This window comes from Salvelinus sp. IW2-2015, linkage group LG4q.2 (assembly GCF_002910315.2).
Source record: "Salvelinus sp. IW2-2015 linkage group LG4q.2, ASM291031v2, whole genome shotgun sequence".
NCBI lineage: Eukaryota > Metazoa > Chordata > Actinopteri > Salmoniformes > Salmonidae > Salvelinus > Salvelinus sp. IW2-2015.
The window spans coordinates 24,274,895-24,288,271 of record NC_036843.1 but is presented as its reverse complement, the minus strand read 5'-3'; the positions used below and the strand labels follow the sequence as shown (position 1 = coordinate 24,288,271).

The 13,377-nt window shown below is 47.7% G+C and overlaps 1 protein-coding gene across 1 annotated transcript in view; it reads left to right on the top strand.

Moving 5' to 3' along the window:
• The window catches only part of LOC111963004 (spectrin beta chain, non-erythrocytic 1), a 97,563-nt gene that overhangs the window by 61,360 nt on the left and 22,826 nt on the right, over nt 1–13,377 (top strand). The gene's annotated exons all lie outside the window — the stretch shown is intronic.

Sequence of the window (13,377 nt, the reverse complement as noted above, 5' to 3'; positions counted from 1 at the left end):
CGGGTGGACAAACAAAAACCCACAAATTCTGACAAACTCCAAGCATTGATTATGCAAGAATGGGCTGCCATCAGTCAGGATGTGGCCCAGAAGTTAATTGACAGCATGCCAGGGTGGATTGCAGAGGTCTTGAAAAAGAAGGGTCAACACTGCAAATATTGACTCTTTGGATCAACTTCATGTAATTGTCAATAAAAGCCTTTGACACTTATGAAATGCTTGTAATTATACTTCAGTATTCCATAACATCTGACAAAAATATCTAAAGACACTGAGGCAGCAGACTTTGTGAAAATTAATATTTGTGTCATTCTCAAAACGTTTGGCCACGACTGTGGCCAAATTATATCAAGGTGAGTAATCATATAAAGATTTATTTATACAGAACATTTCAGACATGAAATGCAACGCAATGTGCATCAGGAAAAAAACAATAAAACAAATGAAAATAAAAACTGAAATATTTACTATACAACAAACATGAGGATAAAAAAAACAGCAACAATAAGAACTAAAGGACTAAAAAGCACCCTGAGGAAAAGCTAAATTAAAAAGGTGTTTTAAATATGTCAACAGTTTCAGCCCCCCTCAGGTTCTCTGGCAGACTATTCCAGAGGCTGGGGGCATAATAACTAAAGGCTGCCTCTCCATGACTCTTGGCCCCCCTCAGGTTCTCTGGCAGACTATTCCAGAGGCTGGGGGCATAATAACTAAAGGCTGCCTCTCCATGACTGGCACAATATCCTTGCCTTGAAGCCCTTTTTGTGCAAAGCAATGATGACGCACGTGTTTAACTTAGCAGGTAACCATGGTGACAGAGGTAAAGAACCAATGATTCCAAAACCACCCTACTGTTTGAAGCTTCCAGGCTGTTATTCGAAATCAATTCAGCATGACCCAGATGATCTCCAGCGTTGCCTCGTCAACACTCACGCCTGTTTAACGACGAGAATCACTGACATGATGTCAGCTGGTCCTTTGTGGCAGGCTGAAATTGTGTGGCGAGCGGAAATATTTTGGGTGGCGATCAGTTCATTTGCATGGCAAAGAAGGACTTTGCAATTAATTGCAATCATCTGATCACTTTTCATAACATTCTTGATATATGCAAATTGCCATCATTACAAACTGAGGCAGCAGACTTTGTGAAACATGTATATTGTGTGTCATTCTCAAAACTTTTTTGGCCACGGACGTACATGGCTAATACACTAGCGCCATCTCTAGTCAGGCATAATATCTCTTAGTCTTAATCTGCCTCTCCTGTAACCTCTGCACCCAAAACTCCAGGCCAAACAGCCAGTAGGAGTTAAGGCTTACCGTTCCCCAGGGCCGCTGATTGTCCCTCTCGAAGCTGCGTGCTGCGGTGGAAGGTATGCGTGCCAATTGCTGGAGTCTTCTCCCAGGTCAGCGCGTCGAATCTCATTATGTTTCTCCTGGATTTCAGAAACACCACCTCACTCCATCACCCAAATCAATCGAAGTACCCTGAGAACCAACCACGAACAATTCCAATGTCTCTACAGCTGACGTGCGTCAGGAACACTGTTGGTGTACAATAATATAGCCTGCTGACTTTCATCTGTCAGACGATCAAATCTCAACATCTATGAAAATAGTCTAATGTTCTTTTTGTTATAGCTCTTGAGTTGGACTAGCCATACAAACGCCACCAAAACAGTTAGTGGCAGTGGGATACATCATTTGCCGTCAGGTGAAGTGCAGAGCTCAACTTGAGCACCGGTCGTGGGAGGCCTGTAGAAGAGACTGACAACCCGGGTGGTGCCTATGCAGTTCCCATTGCAGAATCAGCCAGCTTCTCGTTGACGCTGATCCCTCCAATCAGCGCGGAAGTGCAAGCGAGCCTCCGCAAGTAAGGCCCGGCTTTGATCAGGCTATCAAACAATGGTCTTGAACGTCGGACATAGTCCCCACCCCTCCCTGATCCCACACATCCCACCAATACCGTCTTCCCAAGGGAAAAAAGATCACGGAACTTTGTCGCCCTCAGGAAATTGGACGTTTTCTATCTGTGAGTAAGGAAAGCGGAAAAACAATAAAAGAGATCATCTTAAAAAATGTGAAGGGATAATAAAAGACAACCTTATAAGAGCCGGTGATATACTGCATAAGAATACGTAACATCTACAAGAGAAACTAGTACAAGGGTGGACGAGCGTTGCGACCAAATCTCTACTCTCATAGTCTTCCCTATCTCTATCCCTTCAGCTACCCTGACAACTATAATACATTTACTTGAATTAGTTGTTTTCCCCAGCTTCAACATACCCCTGGGAAGCTCATTGAAGCCCTCCAGAGGTCCTAGCCCCCCTCCCCTCCCTCCATCCTTCTCCCCCTCCTACACGGTAATAACATGGTCCCAGGTTTTCTGTCCTCATCTACCTGTGGGAGGCCACCACATCCCTCCCCTCCCCATCCTCCGTCTTCCTGCCCATCCTCTCCTCGTCCTCCTGCACCTGTAACCTGATCTAGAGTTTCAATGTCTCATGGCTCACTGTCAGGCAGGCCGACCACATCCCCCCTCCCATTCCACCCTCCTCCCTCCTTCATCGTGTAAAAAATGATCCACCGGGTTCCCTGGCTCGATCTTCCTGCGGCTGAGGAGGCCACCCCACATCCCCGTCCTGCCCTCCTCACCTCGGTCAACATGATCCCAGGTTCTTGTCTGGCATAACTCGCTGGTGCAAGGACGCACACACATCCCTGCCCTCCCTCCAATCCAATCTCCCTCACTCACTTAAACGATGATCAGGTTCTGTCTCAATCTCGCTTGTCGAGAGGCCACCACAATCCCTCGGCACCCTCCTCACTGTAACAGACCCCCAGGGTTAGCTGCTTGCTCATCTAGTGGAGGAGGCCCACCACACACTCTCTCTTCCCTGCCATCCTCTCCCTCTCACTGTAGACAATGATGCCAGGTTCCTGTCATCATCTCCTGTGTAGAAGGCGCACCACATCCCTCCCATTCCCTCGCCGCCTCATCCTCTCCCTCCCTCCTCACCTGTAACTATGACAGTCTAGGTTCTGTTCATCTCCTGTGAGGAGGCCACCACATCCCCGCTCCCTCCCATCCTCTCCCTCCCTCCTCACTGTAACATGATCCAGGTCCTGTCCCATCTCCTGTGAGGAGGCCATCCACGTCCCCTCTCCAGCGAGCCATGCTCCAGCCAATCACCGTCCAACCTCCTCGGCCCCAGCAGAAGTGATGATAACACCATGGTCCAAGGCTTGCCTACCTGCCGGTCTTCTGCCAAGTCCTTCAGACACAAGCGTACAAGCTTACCTCTACCTGGCCCTGACGACGAAATCTGATGATTTCAGCGTTGATGGGAGAGGAGAAGAGAGGAGACGAGAAGAGAAGAGAAAAGTAGAGATAACTTTAATTGAATGAGAGAGAAAAGATAATGAATTGATTGAAGAGACCGACGAGATCAGGATCCAGAGAGGAAGGAGGAGAACCAGAGACGGACCTGACAAAAGATGACGAACAGCGTCAGGTCATCGCATCATGGCTTTACGTTTCATCCTCTGCTGATCTGGTTGATTGTTATTTAGACACAATCATAACTCTGACACCCTCCATCTCTCAAATAGCTGATACATATAGGAACAAGAGACCAATTCTAAAGATGGATTAATACATTTATGCGAGACATGTCTTGGAATACCTCGTGAGCCTACAGAGAAGGCCTAGTGACAAGAACCAATACAGGCTGTACGTGACCGAGCGAAGGTAAAGACTGTACTGCAGACCCTGGGTGTCTCTGGGTTCCCACTCACCCTTGGCGTGGTCTCATTCAGCAGCTTCTGAGCACGGTCAGGACAGCTTTCTGGAATGGAGTCTGAGGAGACATCTACAGCCGCTTCACTATCAGTGACGCTTCAACATCAAGCATGGCACTCTGCTCAATCCTGCGAATGGGAGAAAGGAATTAGAGAGCCCTTTAAAGTCACAACCTGCCATTGTTTCCAAACAGCATCCCCACAGCATCCCCACCACTGGTTGGCTATAAAGGGAAATAAAAACCACTCTGAAATTAATCAATGGAGCTGCCTGAGGTAGTTTCGAAACATAATTTTGTCAATAGACCTTGGCGCCTGTCATCAAGAGTCGGCTGCTGTCGTCTTATCCAGGCGCGTACTAGCCTCCTTCCCTCCTCCTCCCTCGTACATCCTTTCCCGTCGGCCTCCTCCTACTCTCACCTGCTGCTTCTCCCTCGAATTCACCTCTGCTCCTCGAATTACCCTCCTCCCCTCGTCACTAACCCTCCCCCTCTTGCCTGTTCCTCCCCTTCTCCCTTTCCACTCTTTCCTCTCCTCTTTCCACTCCTTTCCTCTCCCTTCCTCTCCTTCCCCCTCCCCTCTACCTCCCTTCCTCCCCTCCCCTCTCCTCCACCCCTCTCCCCTTCCACTCTTCCTCTCATCCGCTTCTACTCGTTCCTCTCCCCTTCCGTCCTGACCTTGGCCTGGCAATCACCGCAATCAGTAGATTCCTGCTCTCCTATACCAGGCTTTCTGCCTCAGTCAAGCATCTGTAAGTACTGCGCCCTGGGCCACGGTTAACAGAGCCACCTTCAGCCCGTCTCTCCTCTTAGCCATCTCATGTCATACACCTGGCTCCTAACACGTCTCATTTGCAGCACCTGCCCACTCGGAATCAACATGCAGTAGCGACTCGATGGTATTCTATAAGCCTCTGTATACAGAGCGTGACAATATAAAGCATCGAAAGAAAACAACAAGCCAGTCTCAAAAACAAACGATAACCCAGGATGAAGGAAATAGCAAAGGAGGAGAGAGTATGTATAGTGTGTGTGTGTGTGTGTGTGTGTGTGTGTTGTGATGTGAACGGATGGTGTGTGTGTGTGTGTGTGTGTGTGTGCTGTGTGTGGGTGTGTGTGGTGTGTAAATGTGGGCTGTGTGTGGTTGTGTGTGTGTGGTGTGTGTGGTTTGTGTGCCCTTGTGTGTGTGTTGTGCTGGGTTGTTTGCCCTGTGTGGTGTGTGGGACATGTTTAACTATCTTGTGGGCGCTCAAAGAAGTCCTACAAAATAGGTCAAACACAAGTAAAATTGACCAAGGCTGGGCGACATTTTTAGTCCCCACAAGGTCAAATGCTATTCGAGGCGGGTTTAGGGTTAAGGTTGAATTAGAATGTTAGGGTTAGAATTAATTAATATATTAAGTGTATGACTAGGTTAGGTTTATGGGTTAGGTATTAAAGTTTAGCGTTTTTTCCGGGTTATGGTTAGGTTGAGGGTTAAGGTTAGCGTTAGGGTTAGAGGTACCAGAGTACGGCGTTAGGATTAGGGTTAGGTTTAGGGTTAGGGTTAGGCGAAAATAGGATTTTGAATGGGACTGAATTGTATGTACCCCACAAAGTAGCTGTACAGAGACTGTCTGTGTGGTGTGTGCTGTGATGTGTGTGTGTGTGTGTGGTGTGTGTGTGTGTAAGTGTGTGTGTGGTGTGTGGTGTGTGTGTGTGGTGTGGTGTGTGTGTGTGTGTGGTGTGTGTGTGTGTGTGTCAAAATCAAATGCAAAATTTTATTTGTCATGCATACATGCAGTGGTTAGGCAGATGTAAAATGCCGAGGTAGCGAAATGGCTTGTGCTTCTAGTTCCGGCAATGCAGTATAACCAAGCGAGTGAATCTCAATGTTAGTGCATGGGCTGGTTTAACCAGTCTGATGGCGCTTAGGGATAGAAGCTCGTCAGTCTCTCGGTCCCAGCTTTGATGCCACCAGTGTACTGACCTCGCCGTCTGGGATGAATAGCGGGCTTGAACAGGCACGGCTCGGGTGGTGGTTGTCCTTGATATCTTGTATGCCTTCGCGTAGTACAAATCGCGGTGTGGTGAGTGTCCTGCGACGCAGCGAGAGTTAGCCCCGCGGTGTGATGCGTTGTGCCGAGCCTTCAGCTACCCTCGGAGAGCCCTTTACGGGATAGGTGGAAGCAGTCCTGCCGTAGCAGGCGGTGATTACAGCCTGAACCGGATGCTACTCGATGTGCATCTGTAAAAAGTTTGTGATTTTTTGTGACCAGCCGAATTTCTTTCAGCCTCCTGAGGTCAAGGAAATGCGCCTTCTTTCACACGCTGTCTGTGTGGGAGGCTCTCTCTTCATCCTCCTCCGTAAAGATACATAGTTATTTAGAGATCTGAGTGGATCCCACACAGACACGCGGTGTGCCTTGTGCAGAGCTGCAAAGTGCCCTTCGTCACGCTTTTTGCTATGACCCATCCAGTCGTATGGCGCTCGGATCCAGTGACCGGGCACTCTTGTGCAGCCAATAGATAAGCAGACTCACCAAGACCTTGTTGAGCAGTTCCAAATCGCGAGACGAAATCACTCTGGAGCATCACTATCTCACTGTCAGCTTGACTACCATACCCTGGCAGACACTGAGTACGGCAACTGCCTACCCAGCGAGCACGTAATAGAGACAACTCCATCTCCGAGAGGAGCATGTTGGTAGGTAGAGAAGGATCTTAGCTTTCATACGAACGCCTCAACAGAGAAGCTGATCGACCTGTGGCAGGATGATGCTACCTGCCCCATCTTCCTGGACACCTACACCACAGCCCAGCAACCACCTGACGCGTCACGGCCCAAGTTGAAGAGGTCGGATTCTCTAGGACGTGCGAAGCGACCAACACTCGAGACAAGCACGTCCTCCTGATCTCAGCATCCCCTGCAGGCGTATCGAATTCTCAGACATGAGCAGCTCCCCTTCCTCCTGCCTGCTCTTGCTGGCCGTGGAGGTGGACTCTACAGGAGAGGAGCCGAAGGGGGACAGAGAGACTGTTGAGGCAGTCCATGTATCAGGCCACCCTAATAGAGCCCTATCAAGGCTGTGCAGTGTCCCCGTTTTTCACCGATACATCCAACTGTAAGCTATAAGACAGTCGCCATCACCCTCTAAAACTCCCGCACTAGGCCTATCAGTGAACTGAATTAAAAAAGCCATCAACAAGCTGAATTGAGATTCATCTCGTAGTGTTGGTTTAGTTGGGTACTCGCATAACCCTTGCTTCGTCTGAACCTTGAGGCAAGCACACATGCACTCCCTACACAGTCTGCGTCTGTAGTAAGCTGGTATCTCCAAAGGCCTTCTTCCTAACGCGTATATGTAATGTGACAAATAAAATTGATCTTGATTTGACACACACACACACACCAACACAACACACACACACACACACACACACACACACACACACACCACACACACACACACACGCACACACACACACAGCACACACACACCACACACACCACACACACACACAGAGTCTTGTACAGCTAACCTTGTGGGACAACAATTCAGTCCCATTTCAAAATCCTATTTCTTCCCTAACCCCTAACCCTAAAACCAACCCTAATGCCTAACCCCGTACTCTTACTTCCTAACCCTAACGCTCAAGATAATCTCTTCACCCTAACCCTAACTAACCCAATAAACCCAAAAACCTAAACTTCTATCCTAACCCAAACCTAACCCTAGCTCCTAACCTTAATATTTAACTTAATTCTAACCCTACACTAATTCTAACCTTAACCCTAAACCCCTAGAAATAGCACTTTTGACCTTTGCTGCGGGTACTAAAGACAAATGTCTCCGCCAGCTGGGTCAAATTTTACTTGTTTACTAGTCTACTGTAGGCGACTTCTGGTCCCACAAGAATCAGTTTAAACATTGATCCACACACCACACACACACACACACACACCACACACACACACACACACCACCAACACCACATCAACACACACCACACACACACACCACACACAGCACACAGCACACACACCACACACACACACACCATCACACACACACACCCACACACACACACCACACACACACACACACACACACACATTACTATACCTCTCTCCTATTCCTATTTCCTTCATCCCTGGTATCGTTTGTTTTTGAGACTGGTTGTTGTTTTCTTTGTGTTCTATATTGTAAAGCATCTGCTATAAAGGCTAAAGAAAACACTGTGTATTGCTTTGATTCCAGGTGAAGAGTGGAGTCTGCAATTTTGGAGCCCACTGATTCTGGCCCTACTGAGAGGAGGACGATGATCTAACGGGCCACTATACGAATGTAGAGCCGGCAGAAGCCTGATAGAGGAGAGACGGTGAATGGTCCTAACACGAGCCGATGCAGTATGGAACAACAGAAAGCATGGTATGGACAAGAAAGCGGGAGAGAGAACCAATGATGTTGAGCAAGGCCGGTCAAGAGAAAGGAGGGAAAGGGGAGTAGAAGGAGAGAAAGAGGGGAGGGGAAGGGAGGAGAGGGGTGGAGAAGGGAGAGAGGGAGAGGAAGGAGGCAGGGAAGAGAAGATGGAGGTGAGAGGAAAGAGTGGAAAAGGGAGAGGGGAGGAAAGGAGAGGAGGGAGGAGAGAGAGAGGGAGGAGGGGAATTGAGAGAGAGAGGAATTGAGGAAGAGAGAGGTGAGGAGAGAGGAGGCAAGAGGAAAAGGAGTGAGGGGAGGGAGGAGGAAGAGGAAAAGCAGAGGCCTTTTTGATAGGACAGCAGGAACTCTGATGACAGAGCCAAAGAGTTACATTCACAAAAATTATTATGGTTAGTAACTATCAGGCAGCTCCATTGATTAATTTCAAGGTGGTTTTATTTCCCTTTATATAGCAAACCAAGTGAGGGGGGATGCAATGTGAAGGGATGCTGTTTGGCGAAATACAAAATGCAGTGTTGTGACTGAAAAAAGGTAATTTTCTGCCACCATTCGCAGGATGAGCAGAGTTGCCATGTTGATTGTATTGAAGGTCACCTGGATGAGTGAAGCAGGCTGTAGATGTCTACTCAACTCCATCCAGAAGCTGTGTGACCAGGGTCAGAAGATGCTGAATGAAGACCACCCTTAATGGTGAGTGGAACGCCAGACACCAGGTTCAAGTCATTCTTAACCTGTTGTACTACAGTGTAGCTAGTCAACTACACATTCTCTGTAGGCCCTCAGAGCTATTCAATGCACTATGTTGCATAAAATGTATAATCCCTTTTAGAAATTGGTCTCTTGTCCTCACCTAATGTAACCAGTATATTTGCAGAGATAAGAGGGTGTGTTATGATGTGTCTCTAAACCTAATCAAAGATCAGACAGCTATGAGAACAGTAAAGCCATGATGCGATGATGATGACACGTCTACATCTTGTCAGTAATCCTATCTCTCTTCTCTTTCCTATTCCTGATTCTCTCTCTCAATTGCAATTCAATTATTTTTCTCTCCAATTCAATTAAATTATCATCTATCTTGCTCTTCTCATTCTCGTCTCTCTGCTCTCTTCCCCCAATAGAGAATCTATCATCCTCGTCAGGGCCATGGTTAGATAAGCAAGTACCGCTGGTACGAAAAACTTGCAGAGGACCGCAGGAGGAACGCTGACCATGTCTATCATCACTGTCCTGCTGAGCCGGAAAGAGTGGAGGATCTGGAGCATGGATCGCTAGAGGGACGTGGAGTAGGACCTCCTCACAGGAATGGACAGGACCTGATCATGTTACAAGACACACAAACACCACATGGAGGAGGGAGGGAGGAATGGGAGGGAGCGAGGAAGTGGTGCCTCCTCACAGGAGAGTGAGACGAACCTAGATCATGTTTACAGTGAGAGGGAGGAGAGAGGCATGGGAGCGAGGGATTGGGCGGGATGGTGGTCCCTCCTCACAGGAGATAGAACAGAAACCTGGATCATGTTACATGAAGGAGGGAGATGATGCGGAGGAGAGGGATGGGTGACCTCCTCACAGGAGACTGAGACAGAACCTGGATCATGTATACAGTAGGAAGGATGGAGGGAATGGTGCGCCTCCTCCACAGGAGATGAGACAGAACCTGGATCATGTTACCAGTGAGGAGGGAGAGGATGGGAGAGGGAGGGATTGGTGGGGCCTCCTCACAGGAGCATAGACAGAACCTGATCATTTACAGGTGGAGGGAGGGAGGGATGTGGCTGCCTTCACAGGAGATGAGCCAGAACCTGGATCATGTTACAGTGAGGAGGGAGGGAGAGGAGGGAGGGACAGGAGGGTGTGGCCTCCTCACAGGAGATGAGACAGAACCTGATCATGTTACATGAGAGGAGGAGAGGATGGAGGAGAGAGATGGGAAGGGAGGGATGTGGTGCTCCTCACAGGGATGAGACAAACCTGGACCATGTATAGTGGAGGGAGAAGGATGGAGGAGGAGGGGGCTAGGACCTCTGGAGGGCTTCAATGAGCTTTCCAGGGGTACTGAAGCTGCGGGGAAAACCTAACAAGTAAAGGTAAAGTCTAGTAGCTGAAGGTAGAGATAAGATTAGGAGAATGGTCCAAGCATGTCCCACCTTGTACTAGTCTTCTGTAATGTTCTGTATCTTATGAAGTATATCAGCCCGCTCTTATAATTGCTTTATTATCTTCACATTTTTAAGATGATTTTATTTTCCGTTTCCTTCTCCAAATAAAAACGTCCAGATCGCTGAGGGACAAGTTCCGTGACTTTTCCGGGAGACAGGGATGGTGGGACAGGACGGGTGGACTATGTGAACCAGACCATAGATGAGCTGATCAAAGCGGGCCACGCGGAGCTGCTGCCATAGCTGATTGGAGGGACAGCGTCAACGAAGCTGGGCTGACCTGCGTGGAAACTCATAGACACCGAGTCAGCTCCTACAGGCCTCCCACGACTGCTCAAGTCAGTCTGCACACAAATGACGGCAAATGATCATCAACTGCCACCTAACTGTTTTTGCTTTGTATGCCTAGGTTCCAAAACAAGACAAACACAAAAAAAACATTAGACATTTCATAGATGTTTGAGATTTGACTTCTGACAGATGAAAGTAGACTATATTTACCCAACAGTTGTGGTCTGACGAGGTCAGCTGAACAGAAGTCCTGGTGTTTCTCAGGTACTTCGATGATGGAAGGAGCTGGTGTCTCAAAATCCAGAGAAAACATAATGAGATTCCTGCTGACCTGGGAGAAGACTTCAGCAAGGCAGATACCTTCCACCGCATGCACGCAGCCTTCGAGAGGACATCACCCCTGGGGAAACAGGTACACCTTAACTCCCTACTGCCTGTTTGGCCTGGAGTTTGGGGAGAGGTCTACAGGAGAGGCCAGCATTAAGACTAAGAGATATTATGCTGACTAGAGATGGCGCTAGTGTACAGCCATGTACAGTCGTGCCAAAAGTTTTGAGAATGACACAAAATATACATTTTCACAAAGTCTGCTGCCTCAGTTTGTTATGATGGCAATTTGCATATAACTCAAGAATGTTATATGAAAGTGATCACGATGATTGCAATTAATTGCAAAGTCCTTCTTTGCCATGCAAATGAACTGAAATCGCCCCCAAATATTTCCACTGCATTTCAGGCCCTGCCACAAAAGGACCAGCTAGCAACATGCTTCAGTGATTCTCTCGTTAACACAGGCGTGAGTGTTCGACGAGACAACGCTGGAATCCACTCTGTCATGCTGATTGATTTCGAAATAACAGACTGGAAGCTTCAAAAGAGGTGGTTCTTGGAATCATTGTTCTTCCTCTGTCAACCATGGTTACCTGCAAGTAAACACGTGCGTCATCATTGCTTTGCACAAAAAGGGCCACAGGCAAGGAATTGCTGCCAGTAAGATTGCACCTAAATCAACCATTTATCGGATCATCAAGGACTTCAAGGAAGCGGTTCAATTGTTGTGAAGAAGGCTTCAGGGCACCCAAGAAAGTCCAGCAAGCGCCAGGACCGTCTCCTAAAGTTGATTCAGTGCGGATCGGGTGGTAACACCAGTACAGAGCTTGCTCAGGAATGGCAGCCGGCAGGTGTGACTGCATCTGCACGCACAGTGAGGCGAAGACTTTTGGAGGATTGCTGGTGCAAGAAGGGCAGCAAAGAAGCCACTTCTCTCCAGGAAAAACATCAGGGACAGACTGATATTCTGCAAAAGCGACAGGGATTGGACTCTGAGAACTGGGGTAAAGTCCATTTTCTCTGATGAATCCCCTTTCCGATTGTTGGGGCATCCGGATAAAAACTTTTCCGGAGAAGACAAGGTGACGCTAACATCAGTCCTGTGTCATGCCAACAGTAAAGCATCCTGAGACCATTCATGTGTGGGGTTGCTTCTCAGCCAAGGAGTGGCTCACTCACAATTTTGCCTAAGAACACAGCCATGAATAAAGAATGGTACCAAACATCCTCCGAGAGCAACTTCTCCCAACCATCCAGGAAACGTTTGGTGACGAACAATGCCTTTTCCAGCATGATGGAGCACTTTGCCATAAGCAAAAGTGATAACTATGTGGCTCGGGGAACAAAACATCGATATTTTGGGACCATTGCCAGGAAACTCCCCAGACCTTAATCCCAATTGAGAACTTGTGGTCAATCCTCAAGAGCGGGGGTGGACAAACAAAAACCCACAAATTCTGACAAACTCCAAGCATTGATTATGCAAGAATGGGCTGCCATCAGTCAGGATGTGGCCCAGAAGTAATTGACAGCATGCCAGGGTGGATTGCAGAGGTCTTGAAAAAAAGAAGGTCAACACTGCAAATATTGACTCTTTGGATCAACTCTTCATGTAATGTCAAAAAGCCTTTGACACTATGAAATGCTGTAATTTACTTCAGTATTCCTAAACATCTGACAAAAATATCTAAAGACACTGAGCAGCAGACTTTGTGAAAATTAATATTTGTGTCATTCTCAAACGTTTGGCCACGACTGTGGCCAAATTATATCAAGGTGAGTATATATAAAGATTTATTTATACAGAACATTTCAGACATGAAATGCAACGCAATGTGCATCAGGAAAAAACATAAACAAAAATGAAAATAAAAAACTGAAATATTTACTATACAACAAACATGAGGATAAAAAAAACAGCAACAATAAGAACTAAAGGACTAAAAGCACCCTGAAAGAAAGCTAAATTAAAAAGGTGTTTAAATATGTCAACAGTTTCAGCCCCCCTCAGGTTCTCTGGCAGACTATTCCAGAGGCTGGGGCATAATAACTAAAGGCTGCCTCTCCATGACTCTTTGGCCCCCCTCAGGTTCTCTGGCAGACTATTCCAGAGAGCTGGGGCATAATAACTAAAGGCTGCCTCTCCATGACTTTGCCCCCCCTAGGTTCTCTGGCAGACTATTCCAGAGGCTGGGGGCATAAAACTAAAGGCTGCCTTCTCCATTGACTTCTTGGCCCCCCTCAGTTCTCTGGCAGACTATTCCACGATGGCGGGCATAATAAGCAAGGGGCCATCTCCATGACTCTTGGCCCCCTCAGGTTCCTCTGGCAGACGTATTCCAGCAGCTGCGGAAGGCATAATAACTA